At 36.5% G+C, this 15,381-nt stretch overlaps 1 protein-coding gene and 1 pseudogene across 5 annotated transcripts in view; one reads left to right on the top strand and one right to left on the bottom strand.

Moving 5' to 3' along the window:
• METTL25 (methyltransferase like 25) overlaps positions 1-15,381 on the bottom strand; it is a 155,033-nt gene that overhangs the window by 37,816 nt on the left and 101,836 nt on the right. The window lies entirely within an intron of this gene.
• On the top strand, positions 10,739-11,827 carry LOC144616798 (large ribosomal subunit protein eL6 pseudogene; annotated as a pseudogene).

Below are 15,381 nucleotides of genomic sequence, written 5' to 3'. Positions count from 1 at the left end.
TATACCCTATACCAAATTTCCTCTATTATTGACACCTTACAATGGGGTTATTTGTTAATGAACCCAATACTGATAGACTGTTGTTAGCTAAAGTCCATTATTTTATTGAGAATTCCTTAGTTTTTGCGGCATCTGCCTGACTCAGTCAGAAGAACATGTGACTCTTGATCTCAGGGTCATGAGCTTGAGGACCACATTGGGTGCAGAGATTACTTAAATAAATAAAAACTTAAAAAAAAAATAATTTCTTAGTTTTCACCTAATGTCTTTTCAGTTCCACCATCCTATCCAGGATATCACATTGGATTTAGTCCTATTGGTTGTGATAGTTTCTCAGACTTGTCTTGTTTTTGATGACCTTGAGAGTTTTGAGGAGTAATGGCTAGACATTTTGTATAATGTTCTTTCACTTGGATTTGCAGATGTTCTTCCTCATAATTAGACTAGGGCTATGGGTTTTTGAGAGGAAGACCACAGAAATAGAGTACCATGTTCCTGACATGTCAAGGATACCGATCAACATAATTTAACATCATTGATATAGAACTTGATTACCCAGATAAGACAGTGTTTGTCAGGTTTTTCCACTCTAAAGTTCCTCTTTTTTCCACTTTTCATACTGCACACTTTGGAAGAAAGTCACTATGTACAGCCTACATTTAAGGAGTGGGGACTTATATTTCATCTCCTTGATGGTGGAGTATCTAAATAGATTACTTGGAATTCCCTTCCATGGGACATTTGTCTCTTCTCTTTATTTATTAAAGTTTTTTTTTGTTTGTTTTTTAATATAAAGGGGCCCAGGTAAGCAAACATGGACTATACCGCAATTTCATAGAAAGTGGGCTGGATGACTGGATGAGAGATACATGGTTGTTTAGAGATCCTCCCACATTGTACATGATCAAACCTGGGTTAGCAATTAACTTAGTTCTCACCAGGAGATGGTGAGACTGAGGCTGCTGACATATCCATGGCTAGGCCATAACTGGTTCAAGAACTAAGGTAGGTGGATGTGAAGGTGAAGCCCATTAGGCGATCTGCTCAGGGAGCTGGGAAGACAAAGCCAGTGGCAATGAGACTGAATTGGTTCTAACAGTCTTAGATTAACAAAGAAAGTTGTTCATGCTATTATTCAAAGGATTAGTGTCACTATGAATCTTTTGTAGTATAATGCAAAGATGACTCAGTATGATTCTTACTTTTAGAAATGATGTGATTATGTACATAACATATTCATAAGCCCTGAAATTTATGGACAATAAGATAGAAGTTTTCTTTTCTTTTTTTTTTAACGTTTATTTATTTTTGAGACAGAAAGAGACAGAGCATGAACAGGGGAGGGGCAGAGAGAGAGGGAGACACAGAATCCAAAACAGGCTCCAGGCTCTGAGCTGTCAGCACAGAGCCCGACGCGGGGCTCGAACTCACGGACTATGAGATCATGACCTGAGCCGAAGTCGGACGATTAACCGACCAAGCCACCCAGGACCCCCAAGATAGAAGTTTTCTTAAAAATAAAGCAAAATGTAATGTATAAAGTTATTTCCATATTCTCTAATGTATACCTGTCCAATAACTAGTTAACGGAAATAAAATTTGAACTTTCTACTATATGAAAGCAGAATCTACGTACAAAATATTAACTTCAGCTCATAGTTATTCTAAAAATGATCACTGATACATCATATAATTATTACATTTTCTTTCATTTGAATTAAATACGTCATTTACAGATTTTGTACACATCAATAATTCTAATAATTTAAAATAATGTAACATTAAAGCATGTTTTCTCCTATATTAAAAGCATATTAGGGGCGCCTGGATGTCTCGGTCAGTTAAGTGTCCAACTTTTGATATTGGCTCAGGTCATGATCTTGCAGTTTGTGAATTCGAGCTTTGCGTCGGGCTCTGGTCTTACAGGATGGAGCCTGCTTGGAATTCTCTCTCCCTCTCTCTACCCCTACCCCACTCATGCTTTCTCTCTCTCTCAAGATAAATACACTTTAAACTTTCTTTTTAAAAAAGCAGTATTAAAAACTAAGATAATTATCTCTTTTTCTTAAATAAATAAATAAATAAATAAAGTAATATATTTTCCTGTCCTTTAAATGATCATATCCTGTGTTCTACTACTTCCTAGAGCTCTTTGTTGTCTGGGAGACATTTCTGTACCTAAAGCTTCTCTGTGGTTAGTTGGGAGAATAAAGATAGCTTTTATAGGCAATGTGACTGTTCTTATGTAGAATTAGACTTACATTATGTAAGAATGTTCTATTGCATAATGGAAATATCCCTTTATTTTCTGCACATTTGGCTTGGTCTTTGCATATAATATTGACATATTGTTTTTGATCTTAATTTAAAGGAAGTATAACTGTTAAATCTTGTTTTTTATCTACCCCCAAGTGTAATTGCTACAAATAAGTACAATCATTAGTTGTAGGGAACTTTATTATTAATAAGAGTATCCTCATTTTCAAGGATAATTTGAGGTGGTTTACACTATGAAGCATAAAAACATATCAATAGTAGGGCCATTAAAGAAAGGATAAACTCTTAAGGGTGTACAATTCAAAGGAGAAAAACATGATACCAAATAACCTAATTAAGGACAGTTGCTGGAATCAAGCATAAATGTAAACTGGAGCCTCCTGATAGCTAAAGCAAAAAATTAGTTGAGTGTTCTTTGGAGGAGACTGTCATATCATGAAAACCTACAAAAATTATTATATAGATTGTTTTATAACAAGACCTACATAAATGAAAAGGCTTCTAAATACTGTCTTTATTGAATGTCCAAAAATATCCTCATTGAATCAAATATATTAAGACTGAATGCCCCTAAAACCTAAGCCCCATGGGTTTCTGCCCAATCACTGCTTGGGGAAAGAGTCACGGGCTGCAACTTATGTATAAATCTTCCTGCAAGTACAGTTTCCCCTCTTCTACCTCAATCACCTTATTGGATTTAGGGTGTTTGTTTATAAAAATTCTTTTTTTTAAATTTAATGTTTATTTATTTTTGAGAGAGAGAGAGAGGAGACCGTGAGCAGGAGAAGGGCAGAGAGAGAGGGAGACCCAGAATCTGAAGCAGGCTCCAGGCTCTGAGCTGTCAGCACTGAGCCCAACATGGGGCTCAAACTCACAAACTATGAGATCATGACCTGAGCTGAAGTCGGATGCTTAACTGACTGAGCCACCCAGGCACCCCTGTTCATAAAAATTCTATCCAAACAGCTATGAAAGAGATCAAATGAGTCAACTAGATCTTCTTTATCTTGGTCACGGGGAGGGTAATGCAGAGAGGGGAAGTAATGAAAGCTAAGTCATGAATAAACTTATCAATAAGCAAAAATCTCAGAGGAAAAATTATCTAGAACAAAGAGTGAAATTGTTGTTAGTTCAGGAGCTCATCATAATCGTAAAGGATTAAAAAATATATTGCTCAGAAAATAACAGTAACTCAGTCACTATGGCAGTTTTGAATCTTGCTCTCATTAACAAATACATTCTGATGAGACTAGGCTGTACTTCTGGTTTTGGTTTTTGTCAAGCCAAGAGATCCCAATCTTTCTTTTAAGTATATGTATTTCTGGAATAGAGTCCCACAAATTGAGAAAACCTGAGTACATCTTTACTTCTTGCAATCAAATGACCACTTATGTTCCTTCTTAAAACTATAATAAAAGCAAACTACTTAATCATAATTCTGATAATGCATCCCTATAGAAATGAACTACTGTAGGCATAGGGATGTAAACAGGGGAATATAGTTCTTTAATGATTTATGACAACATGTATGGATCTAGAGTGTATTACACTAAGTGAAATAAGTCAGACTGAAAAAGAAAAATACCATGTGATTTTACCCATATGTGGAATCTAAAAAAACAATTGGATAAACACACAAAACGCAGAATCAGACCTATAAAATATAGAGAACTGATGGTTGCCAGAGGGGATGGGGGGATGGGCAAAACAGGTAAAGAGAAGTGGGAGATACAGGCTTCCAGTTACGGCATGAAGTCCCTGGAATAGGGGCGCCTGGGTAGCTCAGTTGGTTAAGTGTCCAACTCTTGATCTTGGCTCAGGTCATGGTCTCATGGTTTGTGAGTCTGAGTTCCACATCAGGCTCTGCACTAATAGTGCTGAGCCTGCTTGGATTCTCTCCCTCTCTCTCTGCCCTCCCCTGCTTGTGAGCTCTCTCTCTCTCTCAAAAAAAAAAAATAATAATAATGATAAACTTAAAACAATAGAAATAAATTAAAAAAAGAAGTCACTGGAATAAAAGTCACAGTATAAGGAACGTAGTCAATGATGACAAGTGGCAGCTACACCTGTAGTGAACATAGCACAATGTATAAAGAAGTTGAATCACTATGTTGTACATTTGAGAGTGAGATCACATTGTGTGTCAATGATACTCAAATAAAAAATAACACAACAAGAGATGGGGCTGGGGAATCTAGAATTTGCATGGATAGTGTGTGCAATAAAAGTAAGGAGTGGTTTCCTGTCTCATATTTAGGTCTTTCAAAACCTTCTAAATCCTACAGGAGAAAACAAGCAGCAATCTCTTTGATCTCAGTCACAGCAACTTCTTACTTGACATGTCTCTGAAGGCAAGGGAAACAAAAGCAAAAATGCACTTTTGGGACCTCATCAAGATAAAAAGCTTCTGCACAGCCAAGGAAACAATCAACAAAACTAAAAGGCAACCGACAGAATGGGAGAAGATATTTGAAAATGATATATCAGATAAAGGGTTAGTATCCAAAATCTATAAAGAAAGAACTTTATACCCAAACTCAATACCCAAAAAACCAGACAATCCAGTGAAGAAATGGGCAGAAGACATGAAAAGACACTTTTTCCGGAGAAGATATCCAGATGGCCAACACACACATGAAAAGATGCTCAATATCCCTCATCATTAGGGAAATACAAATCAAAACCACAATGAGATACCACCTCACACCAGTCAGAATGGCTAAAATTAATAACTCAGGAAACAACAGATGTTGGCGATGATGTGGAGAAAGGGGAACCCTATTGCACTGTTGGCGGGAATGCAAACTGGTGAAGCCACTCTGGAAAACAGTGTGGAGGTTCCTCAAAAAATTAAAAATAGAACTACCATACGATGCAGCAATAGCACTACTAGGAATTTATCCAAAGGATACAAAAATGCGGATTCAAAGGGGCACATGTACCTCAATGTTTATAACAGCACTATCAACAATAGCTAAGTTATGGCAAGAGTCTAAATGTCCATCAACTGATGAATGGATAAAGAAGTTGTGGTATATATATATATATATATATAATGTAACAGTACTCAGTGATGAAAAAGAATGAAATCTTGACATTTGCAAAAACATGGATGGAACTGGAGGGTATTATGCTATGCGAAATAAGTGAGTCAGAGAAAGATATCACATGATTTCACTCATATGTGGAATTTGAGAAACAACAGATGATCATAGGGGAAGGGAAGGAAAAATACGATAAAAACAGAGAGGGAGACAAACCATAAAAGACTTTTAAATACAGAAAACTGAGGACTGATGGGGGTGGAGGGTGGGGTAAGTAGGTGACAGGCATTAAGGAGGGCACTTGTTGGGATGAACAGTGGGTGTTATATGTAAGCGATGAAATCACTCACTGGGTTCTACTCCTAAAGCCAAGACAACACTGTATCTTAACTATCTTGAGAATAAAAATAATAATAAAATACAATAAAATGGAATAAAATGAAATAAAATAAAATAAAATAACAAAATAAAATAAAATAAAATAAAATAAAATAAAATAAAATAAAAAGGAGGGAGTGGGTTTAGTAGACAGTCATTTGCTGTTACTGAGGCAAGACCAAGAAATCATGGGACATTCATGAGATACCACAGGTAATTCAAGTGCAGCTGTTGGGGATTCAAAGTCACATTCTGAAGTGATGAGGCTTAACTCAGATAAAATTAGAAGGCATAGTAGGTAAGGGTTGGGGTTTTATCATTAAGAATTAGAACATTCTTAGAACCCAAAAAACATAATAGACAAGTAGCATGATCTCTCGCTCATGAGCAGGAAAAAAAACCCCAAAACATTAAACACTGAACAAAGGGGAAAACTAGAAATTTGAAGCCTGAAGATGAAGCTGTGTTGGAAGATAGTGATGACATCAGGGCACTAGGGGCAAAGGCAAGGATTTGAGTAGTGTTCTGGACAAATCCTTCCTTTTGGTTTTATTTGCTGCCATTAGACTTCTGAGGTCCCATAACATGTCAGGATTCACATTTGGAAAAAGCTCATGCACTTTCTGATTTCTAAACAGGACTCTTTAAAGCTCCCCAAACTCATTAGTGCTTACCTGACTGCATGAAAGGAACCACCCATGTGCCTATAAGCAGGGCCAAAATTTTCCTAAGGAGGCAGTATTTGAGCTGCTCAAGCACTTCAACAAAGTACACAGTTAAAGCCCTAGAATCCTGTCACATACAACATCAATGTATACTGCTAGATATAATACACAGACAAATGACATTCTTGCAAGGAAATGAATTCTTCAGGACTCTTAGGTCCTGGTATGAGAGATAAGCACTACTGAGCTTCTAGAAAGAGGAATAATTTACAACATAGTTCCCAGAAAAGTGATCTTCAAATCACTATCCTATGATTTTTCTTTTTCTCCCAAAGTGCACTGAAATTTTGGAATAACCTTCCAATTAATTTTGTTCTGAGCTTTTCCCTTCTTTCCTTCCTTCCTTATTATTATTATTATTATTATTATTATTATTATTATTATTATCATTTTAAAAAGCCACAGTTTACTAAATAAAATGAGCATCCATGAACTGGAAGAACTTGGCATATAAAATGATTATACAACAAACTTTACTCTGTGGTAATTTTGACTACTGACAATTCTATATAAACAAATAGTAAAGAGGTGGTCTGCCATGACACTTAAGAAAAGTATTATTAAATGGGATCCTTCACACCTATTTTCCAATAGGAAAAAAATCAAGTTCATTAAGGTATGAATTCTAACGTAGAGCACTTTTCTACAAAGAAGCACTAGAAAAGATGATCTGAAGATAAACTATACTGATATTTTACGTGCTTACTGTACTGTTTTCCTAAAATGTAGAATTATAATTATAAAATGTGAACAATGATTAATATTTTATGCAAGGCAAGAGGATGGATTGATTGGTAAGTGAGGAATCTGCCCAAATGTGGCTTTTGACAGCTGGCGGCTGGCAGCTTTGGCAGGCGAGTCACAGTCAGCAGGGGTCAAGGTTAGTGGCAGCACAAAATACACTTGTATGAGACTGATAGGCAGGCCTAGGCTGGGCCACAGCATCTCTGAGGACAGCATCTGGTAAAGGCCTCTAAAAAGACCTGAAACAATTTCTGTCCTTTCCCAGAAGAAGTTTATCTTCTCTAACTGGCTCCTACCCTTCTCAGTATTAATACAGGCTATATTTTTAATTCTCCAAAACCTTTTGTTGTATTTACTTTGTGTAAGGTTCATTTCCTTTGGGTTTGGTGGATTTGGGTTTCCAATTTTTTTTTTAATTAAAGCTGCAGAAAGTGCAACGAACATCTATATACCTATTACTTAAATTCACTAATCATTACTATTTTGCCATATTCGTTTTAACCATCCATTTATTATTATTATTATTATTATTATTATTATTATTATTATTATTGCTGATCCATTTGAAAGTAAATTACAGATGCCATGACCCTTCACCCCTAAATGCTTCAGCAAGTAGATCCTAGGAATAAGATATGCTCTTACATAACTAGAATAATCAAATTCATTAATTCAACATTGATCCAATATTGGTGTCTATTACATATTCTATATTAAAATTTTACCATTTGTCCTAATAATCCTTTTATGGACTCTCCTACCACTCCACCTTTTTAAGAATCCCATCTGGGATAGGACATTGTATCTCTACTCCCATTTAATCTGGAACAGTTCCTCAAGTCTTGTCTTTTATGAAATTGATATATATAGTTTTTAATTGGAGAATAATTGACATACAATATGGTATTAGTTTCAGGTGTACAACATACTAATTTAACATTTATACACATTAAAAATGGTTACCACAGTAAGTCCACTTACCATCTGTCACCATACAAAGCTGTTATAGTAATATTGACTACATTCCCTATGCTATATGTTACATCCTTGAGTCTTATTTATTTTATAACTAGAAAATTGCACCTCTTAATTTCCTTCAACTAGTTTGTGCATCCCCTGCTCCCTTTCCCTCTGGCAACTGCCAGTTTGTTTTCTGTATCTCTGAATCTGTTTCTGTTTTTGTTTTCTTTGTTTTTTAGATTCCACATATAAGTGAAATCATAAGGTATTTATCTTTCTCTGACTTATTTTACTTAACATAATACTCTCTAGATCATTCATGTTGTAAATGGCAAGATTTCATTCTCTTTTATGGCTGAATGATACACACACACACACACACACACACACCATATCTTCTGTATCCATTCATCTCTTTATGGACATTTAGGTTATTTTTACATCTTGGCTACTATAAATAATGCCAAGAGGAACAGCGGTGTGTACATCTTTTTGAATTCATGTTTTTGTGTTTTTCTTTTTCCAGGTAAATACCTAGCAGTGGAATTGCTGGATTGTATGGTAGTTCTATTTTTAATTTTTTGAGGAAACTCCATATTGTTTTCCAGAGTGTCTGCACCAGTTTACATTCCTAACAGTGCATGAGGCTTCCCTTTTCTACACCTCCTCACCAATACTTTTTATTTCTTGTGTTTTTGATATTACTTATTTTGACAGGTATGAGGTGATATTTCCTTGTGGTTTTAATTTGTATTTCCCTGATGGTTAGTGACATCGAGCATCATTTTATGTGACTATTGGCCATCAGTATGTTTTCTTTGAAAAAAATCTGTTCAGGCCCTCTGCCCATTTTTTAATCAGTTTTTTTTTTTTTTTTGATATTGAGTTGTATGAGTTCTTTATATATTTTGGATGTTAACTCCTTACCAGATATATCATTTGTGAGTATCTTTTCCCATTCAGTAGGGTGCCTTTTCCTTGATGGTTCATGGTTTCCTTTACTATCTGATACGGACATATTTTGAAAAGTCTAGTTGTCTGAGTGTTTTCTCATGAGTAGATTCAAGTTATTCATTTTTGGCAAGAATATTACATAAGTGATGCTGTATCCTTTCCAATGCATCGCCTGATGAGTTGGACAATGTCAGTTTGTTCATTATTGGTGATGCTAACTTTGAAGGTTTATCTACTTTTTTAAATGAATAAAAAATCTGTGGGAGGTAATGTGAGTCTGTGTAAATATCCTGTTCCCCCATAAACATTTTACCCAATGGCTTTAATGCCTTGATGATTCTCCTGTGAATCAATTATTACCATGGTGGTTGCAAAAAGCAGCCAGGATTTACTTATGGGCATAATGCATATGCCAAAGCAGTTCAATATCACTTAGAGACATATTACAACATGGAAGAGCTCATGAGCTCCCTACATTTGTTGCTGGCTTTCCTATGGAACAATTCCTGTCCTCTCACTTGTATTTAAACCACCTGGTGATTATTCTTACCTTGGATTAATCCCTGATTTAACACCCAAAAATAAGTTTACCTGGTCTCTCCACATGTGCTCACTCCTATAGCCTCATCTCTCACTTCTGCCTCTCCTGCTTGCTTTGTGCTCCAGCACTGCTGAGTTCAGAATCAGGTTTCTCACATCTGTGTATTTTTGAAGAAGCATACCCACCCCTGCATACCTACAATTAATTCATTGCTCCCTACCTTCACACCTTGTCTGCTTGATGAACTCCTCTGCATCCTTTAAGACCAAGCTAAGGCACCACATGTTGTTCGTGAAATCTACATAGGCAGAGTGAGTCACTCCTTTCTCTATGCCTCCACACTAGTTTATACATGTGTCTATTGTTGTAGGTTCATGCTATATTGTAATTGTTTTCTTTTTTTTTAATGTTTGTTTATTTTTGAAAGAGTGTAAGCGGGGGAAGGGCAGAGAGAGGGGGACAGAGGATCCCAAGAGGTCTCTGAGCTGACAGCAGTGAGCCCAATGTGGGGCTTGAACTCACAAACCATGAGATCATGACCTGAGTTGAAGTTGGAGGCTCAACTGACAGAGCCACCCAATTGCCCCATAATTATTTTCTTTTTAAAAGGGTTATATTTTAATTATCTTTGTAGCCCCAGAGTTTACACTGTTTTTGACACATTGGAGATTTTTCAAAATAAATGGTTTTTGATGAATAACTAAATGACTTTGGTCTCAAAAATTTTCCTTTTGCTGACCCATTGTGGAAACATATCTAAGAATATTTTTCTAAATTATCCTTTATTGCCCTTTGCCATCTTAGAGGGGCACCTGAGTGACTCAGCTGGTTAAATGTCAGACTCTTGATTTAGGTTTAGGTCATGATCTCACAGTTCATGGGTTCAAGCCCCGCGATGGGCTCTGTGCTGACAGCTCAGGGCCTGGAGCCTGGTTCAGATTCTCTCTCTCTCTCTCTCTCTGAGCCTCCCCCACTCACAGTCTGTATCTCTCTCTCTCTCTCTCAAAAATAAACATTAAAAAAATTAAAAAAAAAAGAAGGGTAGCCTCAAGGCTAAAATGCCAAAGAAGGGGAAGCCCCACTACAGCCAAAACCCTGCCCTGGTCAGTGGAATCGGCAGATATTCTTGATCGGCTGTGTATTCCAGAAAGGCCATGTATAAGAGGAAGTATTCAGCAGCTAAATCCAAGGTTGAGAAGAAAAAGGAGAAGACTCTTCCTACTGTCAGAAAACTAGTTGGTGGTGACAAGAATGGTAGTACCCAAGTAGTTAAATGTTGTAAAATGCCTAGGTATTATCCTACAGAAGATGTGCCTTGAAAGCTGTTGAGCCATGGCAAAAAAATCTTTCAGGTAGCTAGTGAGAAAACTGCGAGGTAGCATCACTCCTGGAACCATTTTAATCATCCTCACTGGGTACCACACAGGCAAGAGGGTAGTTTTCGTTAAGCAAATGAGCAGTGGTTTGCCACTTGTGACTTGACCTCTGGCCCTCCATCGAGTTCTTCTGCATAGAACACACCTGACATTTGTCATCGCCACCTCCACCAAAACTGATACCAGCAGTATGAAAACCCAAAACATCTCACTGATGTTTACTTCTAGTTTACTTCTAGAAGAAGAAGCTGTGTAAACTCAGACACCAGGAAGGTGAGATCTTCAACACAGAGAAGGAGAAATATGAGATTACACAGCAGTGCAAGGTTGATCAGAAAGCTGTGGACTTGCAAAGTCTGCCAAAAATCAAAGCTGTTCCTCAGCTTCAGGGCTATCTCCACTCTGTGTTTTCTCCCAGGAATGGAGTTTGTCCTTACACACTGCTGTTCTAAATTTCTCAAAAAGAACTTAATAATTTATCCATTAAAAAATACACAAATTACCCTTTATTTACTTCCATTAAGGTTCTAGCTTAGTAGTTTTCAACTCTGCCCATTCAACACTACACCATCCCCATCAAATCATCAGTTTTTATTGTCTTTTTTTCCACTTTTCAGTATCTGAAGTTAACTTCATTTATTTTTGTACTCATTATATAACACACAAACTCTAGAACATTATAAGCCCCTTTTATTTCTCTCTTCTCATAAACAAATACTCCAGTTTATTCCTTGTCTAGCAAATGATACCAGTACTGATGCTTTTGAAATCCAAAAGATACAGTGTGTGTGTGCAATTGTGCATTTGTGTGCATGCAATATAAGCTGGGGGAGAGAGACAGGAAGGCAGAAAAGTAATGTCAATTGACAAAAGAAGGCAAAATGCTATAGACCATGAAGAAATCGAGAAAACTTAAAGACAATTTTGAGGGGTGTCTGGGTGGCTCAGTCGGTTAAGTGTCGACTTCAGCTTAGATCATGGTCTTGCGATTCGTGAGTATGAGTCCTGTGTTAGACTCTGTACTGATAGCTCGGAGCCTGGAGCCTGCTTTGGATTCTGTGTCTCCTCTCTCTCTGTCCCTCCCCACCCCCTCTTTCTTTCTTTCTTTCCTTCCTTTCTTTCTTTCTTTCTTTCTTTCTTTCTTTCTTTCTTTCTCTCTCAAAAATAAACATAAAAAAAAAGACAATTTTGAAATTTTCTGAAATTTGGTGAGACGCCCAAGTTTGGTACAGAAGATAAAGTTTGAGAATACCTAATCTTTTTAAGATTTAGGTAAAGCTAATCATTAGGATGTTAATATTTGAGACAGTTTTAAAGTCCTATTAAAATACTTCTTTTATAAAGAAGTAATTGAACGCTACAAGAAATTTACTGTAATGTTTCATTCTAAGAAATTCATTAATTATAAACAGTAGACTTACTGTAGCTGATGTTCTGCCACAATTTACGGTTTTGAGTAGTTACAGAGTTAGGCTTAACTTTACTATGGAATCTAAACACTCTGCTTAAATAGACCTATATTTTATACTGGGCTAAAGTTATATCACCTATAAGTGATTAGAGTGAAACAAAATGAAAGATCAAGGCGGGGGGACTGTTTTGAATAAAACGTGTTCAAAATATAAGAACAGAATCATTGCTTCTTCCCTACTTTCCTTCACGTTTCTCGGTGTAACATCTAAAATGCATTTAAAAAATATATGGGGTTTATAATAGAAATGTTAGATGACTGCAAATTGAATCACTAAGACGACAAATGCTCGGACACAGTGGACCTCAATGGGGGTGGTGAGAAGTGAGGATTTTGCACCGCCCCCCCCCACCCCCCCCCACCCCCCCCCCGGTAATTTTTGGCAATGAATGTCTAGAGACTCTTTATACCATTAGGGTTCTACCACTGACATTTAATGAGTAGAGGTCAGGGATGCTGCTAGACATCCTTCAAGGCACAGGACAGCCCCCCACAACAAAGACTTACCCGAATGTCAGTAGCGCTGCCAAATCCTGCTCTAAGAGAAAATGCCAATGCGGTCTCTCACAACTGACCATCGGAATTATGGGCTAAGCTTTTAAGCTGTGTATGAGCCACCTACATATCCAGCATATGCAGCTTTGGTCTTCTTTGAAATGATAATTTGTCTGGGAATGTTTTCTGTTTACTTCCATACATTTAACATGATTTCTTATAACTAAAAATGTATCCAGAGCATGTTAAAAGATATTTTCTACCCACTTTACTTGCTTACATAGTTTTGAATATGAAGAGATTTGCTTTAAAAGTTTAGAAAAACATCATTGCATTCACACTTCCAATTATATATATATATAAGTTTATCAATAAATTATTAGATATTATGGTATATTTAATATCTTAAACTTTTTTTTTACTTTCTTTTAAATTTTGAGAGAGAGAGAGACAGCAGGGGAGAGGGGGAGACGAAGAGAGAGAGTCGTAAGCAGACTCCACACCCAGTGCGGAGCCAACATAGGGCTCAATCCCACAACTGTGAGATCATGACCTGAGTCGAGATCAAGAGTCGGACACTTAACCTACTGAGCCATCCTGGCCCCCCTTAATTTTTTAAACTTAAATTGTTTTGATACTTTTCAGTGCTTAGACTCTCATGTGAAAATTCATTTCATTTTTAAAATGAAACCATACACAAATCTCTTTTCATTGTGCTTACTGTCAAAACTTTAATTTGAGCATTGATACTTGATTATGTGGGAGAAAAATAATAGGAATTTGTACTGGGTCAAAAACCTAATTTTGGTTTATCCTTTCCAACTAGTCTGATCTGACAGATACAACTTTCTCATTCCTCTTGCTTAAAATTAAAATCAACCTCCCACCCACAAAACATGTACTCATCTATTTGCTTCCTTTCACCAGTGTATCCTTTTAAATACCTTACTGTTTTGCTCTATACCTTCTTCCCTCTAAGTCCTCCAGCTTGGGTTTCTTGTTCCTTTTCATCTTCCAACCCATTTTATCTGATATATTTGTTCTTAATGAGCTTAAATAGTTTTAGGAGAAAATCAGTGGGACACTATTATTGCCTTTATTAACTAATACAAGGAATAATTTAAGACTGATTTTACATGGTGATACTTATCTACATTAGTCTTTGTTTCTTTTGTTTTTACTTTCATTTCTCAGTATAGTGGCGGTTAACATTTGAGGTTTTGACATTAGCTGAATCTGTGTTCAAGTTCCACCTCCACTAATTGCTTTGACTCTGGCAAAATGACTTCTCTTTTTTGACACCTCTCTATATCTTTACATTCGTAATAATTATAGTATCTACCATAAGTGTTTTTATGAAGAGTAAATGAGATAATGTTGTGATGTTCTTAGCATAATAACTACCACATAACAAGTGCTTAGTAACTATTAGCTATTATTAATATTCCTTTCTGTAATATAATAAGGAACATATCAAGGAACATTTACTACGGTTATTATTAAAGACAAACCTGGGAAGAGAAAGCTATCAACAAGGATAAGTAACATTCTTTCTGGATTTTTGCTACTTAGTTTTTGGCAAAGGGTAATATATTTTTAGTTTATTTTTTTATTTTTATTTTTTAATATATTTTTAGTTTAAGTAAAAACTTAGCTCTTCATCTGTGAAAATAACGCTTTGGTTTGTGTGCTTGACATTACTGCAAGACATAAAATTGAGACATGGAACAAAGATATACTAAATAAGACTAACTGGAAGGAAAACCTGTCTGATTTATTAAAAACACTTTTTAAAATCTTTATTTATTTTTGAGAGAGAGAGACACAGAGCATGAGTGGGGCAATGGCAGAGAGAGAGGGAGACACAGAATCTGAAGCAGGTTCTGTGCTGACAGCTCAGAGCCTGACGTGGGGCTTGAACTCACAGACCGTGAGATCATGACCTGAGCCGAAGTCAGACGCTCAACCCACTGAGCCACCCAGGTGCCCCAAAAACATTAAAAAAAAAAACACTCAGAAATAAAGGGCACCTGGGTGGCTCAGTTAGTTAAGCGTCGGACTCTTCATTTTGACTCAGGTCATGATCTCATGGTTCGTGAATTTGAGCCCCATGGTTGGCAGTGCTGACAGTGCGGAGCCTGTTTGGGATTCATTCTCTCTCTCTCTCTCTCTCTCTCTCTCCCCCCCCCCGCCCCTCCCCCCGCTCAAGAATGAATTACAAATAAATAAATAAATACCCAGAAATAAAATGACTAGGACAAAAATTATCTATTGTCATTCATTTATGTAAGACTAGAAGGACCTTTGTTTGGTGACTAAATAAAAATATTGACAAGAGTCATTATCAATTGTGTTATTACTAGTAGAACATATACAAAGATCAGAATAAAAAAATATACATAAAACTCAATATTAT

Source organism: Panthera onca, chromosome B4 (assembly GCF_046562875.1).
Source record: "Panthera onca isolate mPanOnc1 chromosome B4, mPanOnc1 haplotype 2, whole genome shotgun sequence".
Lineage (NCBI taxonomy): Eukaryota > Metazoa > Chordata > Mammalia > Carnivora > Felidae > Panthera > Panthera onca.
The sequence above is the reverse complement of the archived record's forward strand: the minus strand, read 5'-3'. Positions and strand labels throughout refer to the sequence as shown.